The sequence below is a fragment of the Pagrus pagrus genome (genome assembly GCF_965226575.1).
Source record: "Pagrus pagrus genome assembly, chromosome: 16".
In the NCBI taxonomy this organism is placed as follows: domain Eukaryota; kingdom Metazoa; phylum Chordata; class Actinopteri; order Spariformes; family Sparidae; genus Pagrus; species Pagrus pagrus.
This window is the reverse complement of record NC_140200.1, coordinates 7537951-7552950: the sequence shown is the minus strand read 5'-3', so window position 1 is coordinate 7552950 and position 15000 is coordinate 7537951. Positions and strand designations below refer to the sequence as shown.

Genomic DNA, 15000 nt, shown 5'->3' with positions numbered 1-15000 from the left:
AGAGTCGGGCGAGAGAGGGGTGTCAGTCTCAAGCTTTCTACAATCTGTGTTGGTGGAGCTGCAACCATTAATCAATGAATCGATTAGTTGTCAACTATTAAGTTAATCACCATGTGTTTTTGATAGTAGATTAATTGGTTTAAGTCATTTTTTAAGAGAAAAAAGTCAAACATCTCTGATTCCAGCTTCTTAAAGGTGAGTATTTCCTGGTTTTGTTACTCCTCATCACGGACAAAACAAGATATTTGAGGACCTCCATCTTGGGCTGATCACCATTTTATAAACCAAACAACTTATTGATTAATCGAGAAAATAATCAACAAATTAATCAACAATTAAAATAACTGTTAGCTGCAGCCCTAGTGCCCAGCGGTGAAAAGTAATATTAACTCTTACTGTACTATACAGTTTTGAGGTAGGACTCCACTCGAGTATTTACATTTTCTGCCTCTTCATACCTCCACTCAACTACAATTCAGAGGCAAATATTCTACTTCTTACTCCACTACACTTACTGACAACTTTAGTTACAAGTTACTTTGCAGATTTAGTTAAATAATACAAATAATAAACAAATAAATTATGATTCACAAGCCACCCAGGAGATAAACTTTATAAGGTACTTTTACCAGCTTCAGCATTAAAGAAATGAACACATTAATGCATCAATAGTACAGTGTAGTACATATAAAGTATTGTACTTTGGTATGAGTTTGAGGTACTTGTATCTAATTAAGTATTTCCATATTCTGCTAATTTATACTTCTACTCCACTACATCTTGGGGGCAAATATTTTACTTTTTATTACTACATTTATTTCCTTACTTTAGTTGCAAGTTACTTTGCAGATGATGCTGCATCAGAACCAAAGTAGTGCATTTTTAAAGGTGCACTACGTAGTTTTGGGATCTTTCTAGCTTCAAACAGAGTTCTGGGGACCTTATTTTCCTCCGAGAACAGCTTGTTTATTCAGTTCTGGAAAAAATAAATATTTGTGAGTTTGTATTTTTACCTCATGAATATTGTAAATATTAAAATTCTGTTTGAATTTCTTCTCCAAAACTTCATAGTGCCCCTTTGATCTAATTTATTTTATCTGCAAATAGATAAAACACATGTAAAATGTACTTTTACTTGTACTTGTGTAAAGTAATATTTAAATATTTAAGGTATGACTTCATAATCCAGGAATATACAGTAATACATTATTCTGCATAAGGCACTTTCATTTTTGGTACCTCAAGCATATTTTGATGCAAATACTTTTGGTCTTTTACTTTTAATGCATGACTTTATGTGCAACAGAGTATTTCTACACTGTAGTATCGCTACTTTTACTTTAAGCAACAGGATCTGAGTGCTTCTTCCACCTCAGTCAGCGTCTGCTTGATCACTCCAGGAAAGACGAACGAGAAAGAGAAGAGAGGAGAACAGGAAGTGATGGAAAGCTGGAGAATATGATGAAAAAGGATGGAGGTGGGGGGGGGAGCTGGGGACTGAAGTGAAAGATGTGATGGGGGTGAAGAGCGAGAGGGCGGGCCACAGTGGATACAGATGTTGTGATTGTGTTTGTGTCAGTGTGAAATATGATTAGTGTTCTCTCTCATTAGGGAGCTGATCACCCTCGTGCCTGCGACACACACACAAACACACACACACACACACACAGTGACAGAAAGCAAAAAACTGCAAAATGATTAAGCATGTCTTGAGTGTGACCTGCGTGTGTGTTCTCCATTTCTTGCACATTTTCCCATTTGTGAACGGGGTTTTTCTCTGCACACATTTGAGCCAATGTGTCTGTTTGTGCGTGATTTCTTACACTTGTGCGTTCGTGTGTGTGTGTGTGTGTGTGTGCACGCCCGACATGTGTACGTTCTCTCCCCCGTCGTGGTGGCTGGTAAGTGATTCCACAGGCTGTTGGCGGAGCTCCAGCCCGGCTCAGAGAGAGAAGAGAGGGGAGAGGAGAGGAGAAACAAGCAAACAGAGGAGAAAGGGAGAGAGAGGCAGCGGCTGTGTAATTAGCAGCAGGTTTTCGCAGCCCTCTGCTTCAGTTTAATTAAAAACTGAAAGAGGAAAAGAGGAAACTAGGAAGGAGAGGGGAGCCTGCGAGAGCAGAAAAGAGAGTTTTTGCATAGTTATTTTGTTTTTGCCAGGGGCAGGTGCGAGGCTGGCACCGGGAAAGATGCCCAATAGCTGCGGGCGTCTCCCACTAGGCTCTGGGAGAGAATAGTTAAAGGGATGAACTCCACCAACTCCGACAGTTTTTGATCCGTTCAGAATATTTCGTCTTTCATATTGAGTGATGCACATGACAGCTTTTTATCTCGTGTTGTGATAAAGACTGATGAGAGATGCTGAAGGTGATGATGTTCCCTGGCCTTTTTTTTTTTTTAATCCCGCAGCTGTGTATCGGGGCGATGATGACTCAGCGATATCGGCAGCAGTCGAGGTGCTGATGAAGAGTTCTCTCCGTCTTCACTAACCCAGGGCTATGGATCCATATTGCTGAGCACGCTCTTTCTCCTCCACCACAAACTCCTTCCTTTGTCTCTCCTACTCCACCTCAGTCTTATCGCCAACTTTGTTGCTGTCATCCCTCTCAGCTTGTTGGGGATCAGGGGCCCCATTTTTCTCTCCCTCAATTTCTGTTTGTCCTTCCCTGCTCTGTCCCTCTGCGTCCTTTCCTTTATCTTCCTCCCGTCTCTGGTCCGGCACATATAGAAGCCTCCGCTATCAGGATTGTTTTGTCACGCACTGTTTTCTCACTTTCACACAATCGTCACCTTAATGAAACACAGAGGCCGAAGCTGTTGTAGTGTTGATTTCACAGCCACATGCCGACGAGGAAAATCTCGACTCCACATCTTTTTTTTCCCCCCTTGAACCTCCAGTAATTGATTTTTTTGGCCACTTGGGGGCAGCACAACAAGATGTAAACACAGTATTAACATATTACCACCTTGCCGACAGTTGTCTATTTACACATCCAGCAACATTCGCATTCATTTGGCGTCTCATTGTTCAAACTGGATGGCACGAGAGAAGCAATAAAAACAGAACGACATGTTCTGGTAATGCATGTATTAATCCTCTATAGCAGACTTAAAATTAAAAACATCCAAAACATAAATTCCCTCCAAAAAGCAGGGTCATTTGTCTCCTGGTACATAGCTATGGACCAATTTGTGTCCTCTTCTGAAGCTGACAGGTGAAACAGATGTAAACACATCTTTATTTTTAGGCAGTGTGTCACTTTGCCTTGAAATATGTCCGAATCTGCCTCCAGATTTTCACCGCCATCGCCTTTTCAGTCGCTGATCGATTGGGAAGCCGTAAAAATGTCAACAATTTGTCAGATTACCTACATTTATATGACTCGCAGCTTAGAAACGCATTACGTTGCGACACCTTGAGTTAGACGTTGGAGTGTAAGTGTATGGGCGTCAGATCAGAAAAAATGCTTTTATGTGTCGACGTAAAGAATTCGAAGAACTTGTTGCTTAAAACCTGGACAAATAGTCCAAAAGCCTAACCCTGCATGGCTCAGATACCACTAGGAGTGAGAACTATGGAGAGCAGATGATGGGCTTGTTGAAGAAAATCAAACCCTGGGAGCTGCACAGCACCACCAGCCTTGAGCTGCTGGATTACAGTGTGTTAGCTGCATTCCAGCGATGCTGCCTAGACACATGGCAAAAAAAAAAAAAAAAAAAAAAAGCAGCACAGGTTTCCTCTGCTCATCCTCCCTGTTTTCAACTCCTCTTCCCTCTGTTTATTTCCTCGACATACCCTGTTTTTCTCTGTTCCATGCAGTGCACATTTTTTTGCCTTTGCAGACTGTCTCCATGACGTGCTCTGCCTTTTCTTTCTTTCTTTTTCTTTCTTTCTCTTTTGCCTCTTCCCCACCCCCTTTCATCTTTTGCTAAGTCTCCCCATCTCGAGAAGTAAATGAGGGCGAGATGAACTGGCATTCGCTCAGGTAGGAAAATAAAGAGAGGAGGAAATAGAGATGGGGGGTCGGGGGGAGAGAGAAAGAGAGACGGGAGTGGAGGGAGAGTAAAAAGGGGAGGGGAGTCGGGGAGTGAAGAGCAGCTGCCAAAGCCAGTCAGGTGGAGGAGAGTGAGGAGTAGGGAGATAAGGAGACAGCCAGAGAGTGGGAGCTAGCAGGCACCCAGAAGAAAGACACTGATACCCTCTCTCTCTCTCTCTCTCTCTCGCTCTCTCTCTCTCTCACCCCCTCCACCCCACCTCCACCACCTCCTCCTCCTCCTCCTCCCTTCCTCCCTCCACTCCCAACCTCCTCTCCTCCTTTGTGCAGTGTCTCAACGGAGCTGCGTTTGAGTGGCAGGCCGTCACAGATCAGCTAGCAGCTAAAGCAGAGGGCTCTCCGTGTGTGTGTGTGCGTGTGTGTGTGTGTGTGTGTGTGTGTGTGTGTGTGTGTGTATGTGTGTGTGTGTGTGTGTGTGTGCGTGCGTGCGTGTGTGTGTCAGCCAAGGCAGGGGGCTGCCAGCCCAGAGCGAACAGATCAGGGGAGAGTCTAAGTGGGTTTATCAGTGCTGCCGAGAGCCAACACACACACGCGCGCACACACACACACACACACTTGCATTGGCGTCAACATGAACACACAACTGTCGCACATAGACAGAAAGTACAGAAACAAAGAAGTGGGGAGTAAGACACACATGCAGCGAGATTTAGGCATATGCTCATGTGCACACACACACACATACAGTATAGACACACATACACACAGAGAGAGAGAGAAAGGGGTATTAGACCCAACCAAAGCAAACCTGTGAGCGTGAAAGCGCCTTACTGCCTGCCTGCTAGCAAGAGATGTGACTGGATTCTTAAGCAGCCAGCTAGAGAGTGAGGGCTGCTAAATACACACACACACACACACACACACACACACACACACCCTGCTCATATCTCAAGGTTCAGACGAAGGCTCGTGCCTCATTCCTCTTGTAGCTCGGTGCCTCGGATGCCCCAGCATGCTTGTTGAGGCAACGATTAGGTGTGTTCTCGCGCTCACGTCTGTGATTTCCCATGGTGTCATACCTTTATTTTCACCACATTTATTGACTTTCTTGGTGATTTTTTTTTTAAGGAGGTGACGTTTTTATTACATAATGAAGTTTAGACAGAGGCGAGCGAGGATGAAAAAAGGGGACGCTAAGCATCAAACGTGCACCTTTAGCTCAGTACATGCAAGGGCATCCTGACTGATGCAATTTATTAGAAATGACTGTGACCAAAGAGAGCTAAAAGCACTGTACTTCAAAGCTGCTTCAATGTTTTTTTTTTTCCTTTTATTTAAATGGATGGAGTTAATGTGAATCTGAAAGGTGTAAATGGCACAGAGAATTATCACCTGTCTCTGAAACTCCCCTCAGCTGCGAGGAGCATTTTTCAGCGTCTTTCGGTTTACGGCAGCGAAACGTTTCATTCGTTCTCTCGTCAGCGTCATCGACAGACGCAGCACCGACAGCCCAGTCGCCAGGATAAAATGTTGGCTTTTAATGTTTCTGCAAACCACTAATACTTTCACGTTGGTGAGTGTCATAGGCTACGCATCATATTGACATTTCAACAAAACAATTAATATCACATTTACATTACGTGACCGGACTTTCATACCTGGAGGTGGAGGGGATGGCGGTTGGACATTTGTAAGTGTGACATCCCCTCTGTGGCAATAGACAGCAGATATTTTTGACGGGTGTTCGTAACGAGACCCCGAGACAATTTTCAGCCATGTTTGTTGCGACAAAAAAGCAAATCTTTCTGATGGCAAGTCGGGATATGCCCAGCTGTGTTTGTGGCTACATAACCAGTTGTTTTTGATGAGACCTCGGGACAATTTTCAGCAGCGTTTGTTGCAACAAAAAACCTGATATATTTCATGGGAAGTTGGGACATGTCCAGCCGTGTTTGTGGCGACAAAACGAGGCTTTTTAAACAAGACCTTAGGACAATTCTACGCTTCGTTTGGGAAGACAAAAAACTGAATATTTTTGACAGGAAGTCTGGATGTATCGAGCCGTGTTTGTAGAGACCACAACAGGTATTTTAAGCCCAAATATGACCTTTTCCTAAACCTAACCAAGTGGGTTTTGTGCCTTAACCTAACCAGCGATATACAGAAATGTAAAGTTTCAGCAAATCTTTGCTTTTGCAGAACTGTACAGTGACAACATTTACTCTGATGATTGGTGTTGGCACCACACAGCAGAGCAAAGAGCCAGATGTCTCCTTCAGGAGTTGGCAGAAAGTGCAAAGTCATGAAAATGAGTTACAATGCAAACATTACTGAAGGCCACTATGAGGAACATGCAGATGAACACGCCAGGACACAATATTGTTAATATAAATCAATGTCGGATGAATGGGTGACGACAGAAAATCTTGTTTCTGGGTGTTTTTTGTCTTCTGCATTTGGCATTGTTGTTTTCATGCTGTTGTCCCTCGTGTGATTACTGACCCCAATTTTCTTGTGTTCTGTTTATTTCCAGCATTTTTTTCTAGCGCATCTTTCTTCGCTTTGTATTAATTTCCATGTATTTCCTCGCAGTGCATTGAGCTCTCTCGATGATTGTAAAAACTCAACCCGTAGCACATAAAGCCACTAACAAGCCATGACTTTTGTTTCCAAGTTGGTGCAAGTGCGCACGATTAATATGTTAATTAAGACACGTTGTGTGCGTGGTTGCTTGCCTGTGTGTGAACCTTCTCCCTCCACAGAGTGCCTCGGTGTACTGCATGATATCTCTTTGTGTAGCAGTGGAACAGGCAGGCCTAATTACGTCTTTAAGTGTGTAATTAGGAGCAAACGTAATTGGTGGTTTGCACACACAACACACTCCTGCTTGGAAAACACAAATCACTTCCGACACAATGTGTAACATGGCGATTGACTGCAGCAGTGACAGGTGGTACGGGAACTTGCGTGGTGGATCTGTGTGCACATACATGTTGTAGACAAAACTGCAAGGTTATTTTCATTATCAAAGAAATGTGATTGTTTGGGAGACATTTTTGCAGGTATTTGATAACTGACAGTAGATAGAAAAACATGGATACAAGGACATTGCAATCTGTTATTCGCCTTAACCAACAGGGAAATCTGATTGTCATTTATTTTCTCAGTTAACTGTTTTTTCTTTGTTTCGTAGTGATAAATCCCCCCAAAACCTGGGGAGACTTTTGTATAATAATATAAAATGAAGAAAAGTGGCAAATCCTCAAACTGACAAGCTGGAACCAGTGAATGTTTGGTAGTTTGGCTTGATAAATGACTTCCTGGGTGTTCAGACTGAAAACAGGTGCTTGGATTGGGACGTGCTGTCTCAGTTGCCTCTGCAAAACACAAATACGTCCATATGCACGTGTCACGGGGCTACGCACCATATTCAAAATTGTACAAAACGTGTCATATCATGTTCACTTTTCATGTTTATTACCTGACTTTCATTTTGTCACAGAGTAACAGACAAGAAGGCTGGTGAGCCAGTGACGAGGTGAGGTGTTTCAACATTTGTAAGCGTCACACCCTAACCCCTCCCCCGAACTCTAACCTACATAATAGTAAGCAGACCTCGGGATGTTTTCCAGCCGTGTCTGTGGGGACAAAAGCAGGTATTTTAAGCCGAACCCGTGATGCTTTCCTAACCCTAACCAAGTGGGTTTTGTGCGTTAACCTAACAAAGGCTAAAGAAACGTACTTTGCTAACATTTATTCTGGTGATCGGGTTGACTGTGCTCATGTTATAAAGAAATCTACTGGAAATGTGCTCTTACGTGTACAATACACTCACTGGCCACGTTATTAGGTACACCTGTACACCGTGAATGCATTCCAGCACAACAGCTGACAGAAAGCTAACAATTTTTCTGTGTTGTTGACATGGTCAGAAAGGTAATAATGCTTTATGTTTCTCCGTACCTGCCAACATTAGGCTGTGAAAAAGTGCGAGGTTATCAGCATAATGTTCTTGCCCCCATACAGCCCTACACTTCAGATTAATACAATTAATGTTCAGTTTTGAATTCATGGCTCAAAGTAAAATAAGTTTTAAAAAAAACTATAAAAAAAGTAATAAAAAGTCAACATCTAAAATTGACAAAGGTCTCATCACTACCTGTTTAGTGATGAATGATGCACGCCGGAGAGGCAGGGTCGTTTGTGCGAGCTCGCCTCCGCCTCTGGTTTCCGTTGCCACGGACCACGACACATATCCCTCAGAGAAACTGAGAAATCTGATTTGTATCCCTATTAAATCAAGAGATTAACGGGAGAAATTACCAATCAGGAGCACAGCAGGAGAGATCGGGAGACTCCTGCGACAATCACGAGTGTTGAGGTACATTGTCATTAAGGTCATTGTGGGTGGTGGTTCTGTAATGGATTGGATTATGTTGAAAGAGGTTTCTAATATTCTGTCCCTCTCATGTATATAAATGCGGCGGACGAGGTGCAGTGTGCTGTGTTTCTGGATGACGCTGCGATGTGTTGCTGCAAAAGTTGAGCCGGGTTTAACTTTTGGCCGGTAAATGTTTTTTTTGTTCGAAGCACTCTGCTGGCACTCATTACATCGACGCAGTGTAAAGGTAAATGGCCTCATCAATCCAAAGTGGTGTTAGACGATTTAATGAGTGCTCCGGCAATTTAGTCTCGCACTTCCAGAAAAGACAGTAGTTAGCAACACAGGTTTTTGTTACGAGCTCAATCTGTCGTTATCGAGGTTATTTTACAGCTGCATTCGCAAGCTTACGTGTGCAGTTGGTGGAATGCCCCTTTAATGAAAAAAAGTTATAGATGAGTTTTATCTGCTCATCAACCAGTCGGCTAATTTAAAGATTCTGGCAGTCATTTTAGAGCAAATAAACAATGTTTGTGGGCCCAAAAAGTCGATCCATGATTGACACGACAGTGCTGATACTGTACTTATAGGCACAAAACATCCACACACCTCCTCCCGCGCGCACACACCGAGGAGGTGGAGGAGGAGGACGGCGGCGGGGGCGAGGAGAGGGAGATTGACAGGGCAGGCCTCCAGCCTCTCTCCTGTCCACAGAAGGGCTGTTTGTTTAGAGGAAATGACACGTGCTGCCGAGGAGGAAATGATCTGCTTGGCCCCATGTAAGATCCTCCCTGGCACCGAGACCACTGCACTCAGCTCTTTTTCTCTCCTCGCACACACACACACACACACACGCACATGCACACGCTCGCGCACGCACGCATGCACACACACCCCCCCCCCCCTCGTCCCTTTTCTTCCCTTCATCTTCTCAGCTCTCCATCCATCGCTCGTCTGTCACGGCAGGAGTGCAGCCAATCCATCACGGGTCGGAGCTAGGCGAGCCGCTAGGGCGTGTGTGTGTGTGTGTGTGTGTGTGTGTGTGTGGCTGAATATGTGAGCCTCAGCTGTGTTTGTGCATCAAAGTACCACTGTAGCACACCCGGCTGTGTGCGCGAGTCCATTTTATGTTTGCATGCAAGCTTTCACACACACACACACACACACACACACACACACACACACACACACACACCTTTCCTCGCCTCTTCACCTTTAATAAACAGTATGGCTAGAATCTGTGTGTGTGTGTGCGTGTGTGTGTGTGCGTGCGTGACACCAAGGAAGTGGATTGGCCCTGCCTTCCCCCCGTGCTCTGCTGACAGATCGTTGGACCATGGCAGGCTGCAAAGAGCCACACCACGCTGGGATAGAGACTTATGATGAAATATCAAATTATGGAGCGGAGGAGTGTGTCTGCGTGGGGGCCTCGCACGCACACACACACACACCACGTAACGTCAACACACCTAATCGAACTGTTGCCGTACTCCGCTAAAAGTCTCCCACTGAGTCATTATGATCTGGCGGCGGCAACAAGCCAGCATTACTGATGGCGTGTTGTTTTATTTACATAATACATCTTCTTTAGGCCGCTGATGTGGTCTCTGTAAAACCACTTTGGATTTATGAGGCCATTTTCACGCTTGTTACCACAGGAAATATGAGTGTCTATCAGCATGTGTTAGAGAAGGAAAGACTCCCAGCTACTGACAGCTTCACACACACTCTGCTCGCATACAGTACGTGTGGGGATACACACACACACACACTCTCAAACACACACACACTCTCAAACACAGGTCCCTGTGCTTTGTTCTCTGGTGACAGTGAATTGTGGCTGTGTGCTGAAAGCCGAACTCCCGACACATAAAACACACCGCAGCTGAAGCTTTGCAGAGCTCTGTGGGAAGCGTGTTGGTGTGTGTGCGTTCATATATGTATGTGTGTGTGTGTGTGTGGATATAGAGTATGTTGCAGGTTAACCACAGAGCTGGTCTCCAGAGTTGCAAAGCCATCCAGGGGCGCATCGGGATCAAGCTAAGCCCAGCAGGGAGCTCTTGGCTGGGAATCAATATGCACCACCACAGCCTCCCCTCACTGGATTTCATCAGTCGAGTGTGTGTGCGTGTGTGTGTGTGTGTACCTTAGCTGTGTGTCTGTGATTATTTTGTGTAAACGCGTCCATGTGTGTTTTTGTGTCTTGTATGTGTGTTTGTATGGAGATCGTCAACTCTCCACTCTTGAAAAGGGGGCAGAGCGAGGGTCCTTCTTGAGAGGCATGATAGTATTAAGTCAGTGGTTCCCAGCACGGGGGTCGGGACCCTTCCAAGGGGTCGGAAAATAAATGTGAGGGGTCACAGCATGACTAATGGCACAGCTAAGAAGAAAAATCAAAGTTTGGATACATAAATTTGGATTTCTTGGCAGATTTTTTGGTGAAGTCTTGGATAGTTTAAGCTCTTCTGTCCTGTCAATATGATTATTCAAATCAAACAGAGACAAAGATTTTGGAACGGAGTAAAAATAAATCACAAGATGAATCTTTGGACTGACAAGATAATTAAGAACCACGTTGACAAAAAAGCATAATTTTAGGCCTTAATCCTCAGATCGTATCACATGTTCGTCATCAGCAGACGGGATTCGCTCGTTCATGGAGTCGTGTGCGTTCATTTCCTGCATTTTATCAGAGCAATTTGTATGATAAGGCCAGAATTTCAGTTGAAAACATACAAAAAATAAACTAACATTATCAACAGAGTGTGAAGAAACAACAGTGTTGACGTCTGTGTACTGTTTTGAAGAGAATCTACTGAAGTTAGATGTTAGAAGTTTGCAGTTAGCTCCTAGGAGGCTGTGTTCAGTCACAGTTTGGTGTCCAGGCGTGCTATGAGCTAATTAGCTAACAGTAACTAGCTACATCCAAGGATAGCGAGCAAAGAGCAGCCGTTGTCGGTTGCGCTGGTGATATGCCATGTTTTTGGAGCTGCCTTCGATGGTGGCCGTATTTGACAAATTACACCTTGGGGATAAGTTTGTGCTCAAAATAAATAGTGATTGGAAAATCTACAATTTTCATGAGATGATGCAAATTCCAGCTGCTGATAAAGATCATCTGATGTGACTGACAGCTCCAGAATAGCTATCAAATGGACTTTGAGTAAAATTGTTCAGCCAGCTGCTTTTTCTAAGGTCAAGTGTTCAAATTATAAATGAACTTTTGAGTGAAACTTGTTTTAACATTTTATATGAATAATCTAATTTCATACAAAAGTAATCATGACATACAAATATAATTATCAAGTCATTTGATGTTATTTGAAGTATCTGATATCAATTTGTGCAAACTGTAAATGTTTCCTCTTGTAATCCATGAGTCGGGGGATTTATTACAACAGCAGGACGACTGAAATGACATCAAATCCAGATCGTGGCGTTCGCTGGGGGAAACAAACACACAGGAGCCGTGAATCAAAAGCAATTTCAGTATCGATGGCTCATGTTTCAATAAAAATCAATGGCGCTCGCCTCGTGTCAGGTAGGGTCAACTCTCCAATTCAATTTCCTCCTGAGGTAGAGCTGCACGGACACGGGGTTAGAGGGAAGAAATCGTGTGCGTGTGTGTTTTGAGCTCACGTACACACACTTGCCTGCACTAACATTGACTTAAATTGCCATTCTCCGTAAATATTTTAAAATTCTCCAGGGATTTATTGTAACTCGCAGCTTCCTTTGGGTTTTTAGCAGCTAACACTGTTGCAGTCGCTGTCATTCATGACTCACTGGTCATCATCGCTCTTTGCTGACTAGATTTGACGCCAGATGGTCCCAATTTGTCAACTTTATCATGAGTTCTAGTGAATCATCACCCAGTGAGACATTTTACACTTTACAGGTTAAAATATAAACATGTGACACACGAGTATGAGCACTTACAAACACATACGTCACATACGCCTGGCATCCCAATGAGAATTAACCTTCAAGATTCGTCACATGATCTCAAAAATCCCTCTTGCCCGGCTTTAAGCGACGTGCTTGTAGTCAAACCACAGTTGCTCGGACCACTCAGCGTCCTCTATACGTGGTTTAGATGTGACATACAGCGAGAGGAGCGACTGTCCCTTTGAAAACAGCAAAGGCCGCTCCTCAAGAGGTTAGCGTAGCTGCTATAGCGTCAGTTATATCAGGACTGCAGGGTTAAACAACGGCACTGAAGGCTTTTCTTGATGGACAACATGTTTTTGCTCTTCTCTCGACTGACTACGGCAAGAGTTTGATTTACCGACAAGCTCCGCTGGTGGTCACGCTCTTCTACCGTTGATCTGATTGGTTAAAGTTAGCCAGCGATAGACGGTGATCGACAGATGGTTCGTCTAAGTGTTGTTTTTTTTTAAAAGTCCCTGCCCTTTACCAAACAGTTTCCAAGGACGACTTCCCAGATGGTGAAACAAACCATCTGGCGCGTCAGGTTATGTAAGAATAGACAGTAGAGTCCTCCGCCATCCTAAAAAATTTTAGCACCATCACACGTTTTCGTGGCGTGTCGATGCTGGAATGACATTGGCCGCAATCATGAAGGTATTTAGAAAAACCAAAGCTCAATTTAGCCGAAATTGGTGCAGATGCTCGGGGAAAATAAAGGTCTTACCCTGCACCGTGTTGTTCCTGAACGCCAGGTGAACGTCCTCTGCTCTCTTTTTTAATGAAACGCAAAAAAAACTTCATTTCCTCCCACAAGTGGAGGAACTGGCAAAGGGTTTTTAATTCTCCCCTGGGCTCCTTCATGCACACAAACACACACATGCACACACACTGTTACTTTCTTATACAGTTGTTTCCATGGGCTGTATATACACATAAAATACATAAGGGATGAAATAAAGCCCTTCAAAATGAAGGCAGACCACCTCCCATCTCCACTGAAAACCCCTTCTCTTTCTCTTACACACACACACACACTTTACACTGGCTACGTGCTGAATGGACGCGGGCAGGGGTTTGCAAGCAGAACTGCTAGTGACGGGAACTACACCGAGCGAGAGAGATGAGAGGAGCCCTGCAGTGCTGAAGGACCGAGGCCACAGTCCTTCATACTCTCAAAATCATCGAAAAACAAGACGAGACACACGGGCGAGGACACGGGCGTCTTGATGCAGAAATACCGCCAATGGTCTCGTGGCTGGCGAGGTTTCGTGTCTCACGTCTCTCTGGTCGTGTGAGTTTGGGGTTTATTATGAATGTTCAGGCGCTTTTGCAGAAAAAGGTGAGGAGGGAAAGGAAGAAGGAAAGCACGGATCAGTGACCCCCCCCTCCCCACACAACCAGCCCATTTCATTCAGATTGTGTCGCTATTTCCCGACTGATCTATGCCATCTGGCTGCGGATCTACATTTTGGCACCTCATCCGTGTGGAATGCCCCGACGCCGCACGGCCTCGGCTCGCAGGCGAAATGAAGGGAAAATGAAAATGAAATGATCTGAGCTTCTCTCCTGATCCTGGTCTCAGCTCTGTCCTCTGCTCAATCTCATCTCTCCCCCTCCCCTTCCCCTCTGTATCATCATCCACCTCCTCCATCCTCTCATCCCTCCCACCTCCCTCACCCTCCTCCTCCTCCTCCTCCGCCTCCCCTCCCTCCCGCCACCCCTGGGTAATCAGTGTGCTCTCTCATTCCGTGGCACACGGAGACACATTGATCTGGCAGCGCGCACTCACGCTCGTGGACACGCTGCACACACACACACACACACACACACACACACACACACTGGTTGTCTCTCACACACACAAACACACACATACACGCACATACATTGATCTGGCCCGCAGGTCAAGTTCAATAGGAACAGCCAAGCGGCTTTTTTTTTTTTTTTTTTACAGACTCTGGCTCTGCGGTATACTGCAAGGAGCTCTCTCTCACACACACACATACACACTCTCGCTTTCCGATTTTCTTTTTACACACACACACACACACACACACACACACACACACACACACACAGACCCCGGCACTTCAATTTGACAATAAGAAAAAAAAAAAAAAAACACAAAATAAATGAACTCTGGTGTGGCTGCGTGATTAAATGACATCCTCAAGCATCCATCACCTTCAATTTTAACACCTTCAGCAGCAAACAAGTCTGGAAAAACAGCCATTTCCTCGAATCACAGTCAAGGTTATACATTAAATTAGATTCGAAATATTTTTTGGTTAAAGGGGCTGAAACTCAGAATTTTAATATTTACAATATTAATGAGGTAATAACACAAACACAGAAATATTTATTTTACCCTTAACTGAATAAACAAGCTGTTCTCAGGGGATAATAAGGTCCCCAGAACACTGTTTGAAGCTAGAAAGGTGGCAGGGTCCGCCACACATAAACAAAGTAAAACAGTATGAAGCCATGTTGTCCTTTAAGGTCAGTAAAAACGAACAGAGTTTGTTCTTTCTCTTCCTCCCCGAAACTACATAATGCCCCTTTAATCTCATTCGGGATGAGCTTTCACTTACGTAACAAAGCCCACGCGGTCCGCCCCTGTTTTTTGTACACATCATACACCGAACATGGCGTTTACTTCTGTACAAACAAGTGTGAATTCTCCCGTTAGATCAGACT

The 15000-nt window shown here is 44.4% G+C and overlaps 1 protein-coding gene across 1 annotated transcript in view; it reads left to right on the top strand.

Annotated features, from left to right (window-relative positions):
- LOC311271346 (G-protein coupled receptor family C group 6 member A-like) overlaps window positions 1–15000 on the top strand; it is a gene marked incomplete at both ends in the record, with an annotated part of 28516 nt that overhangs the window by 12425 nt on the left and 1091 nt on the right. The window lies entirely within an intron of this gene.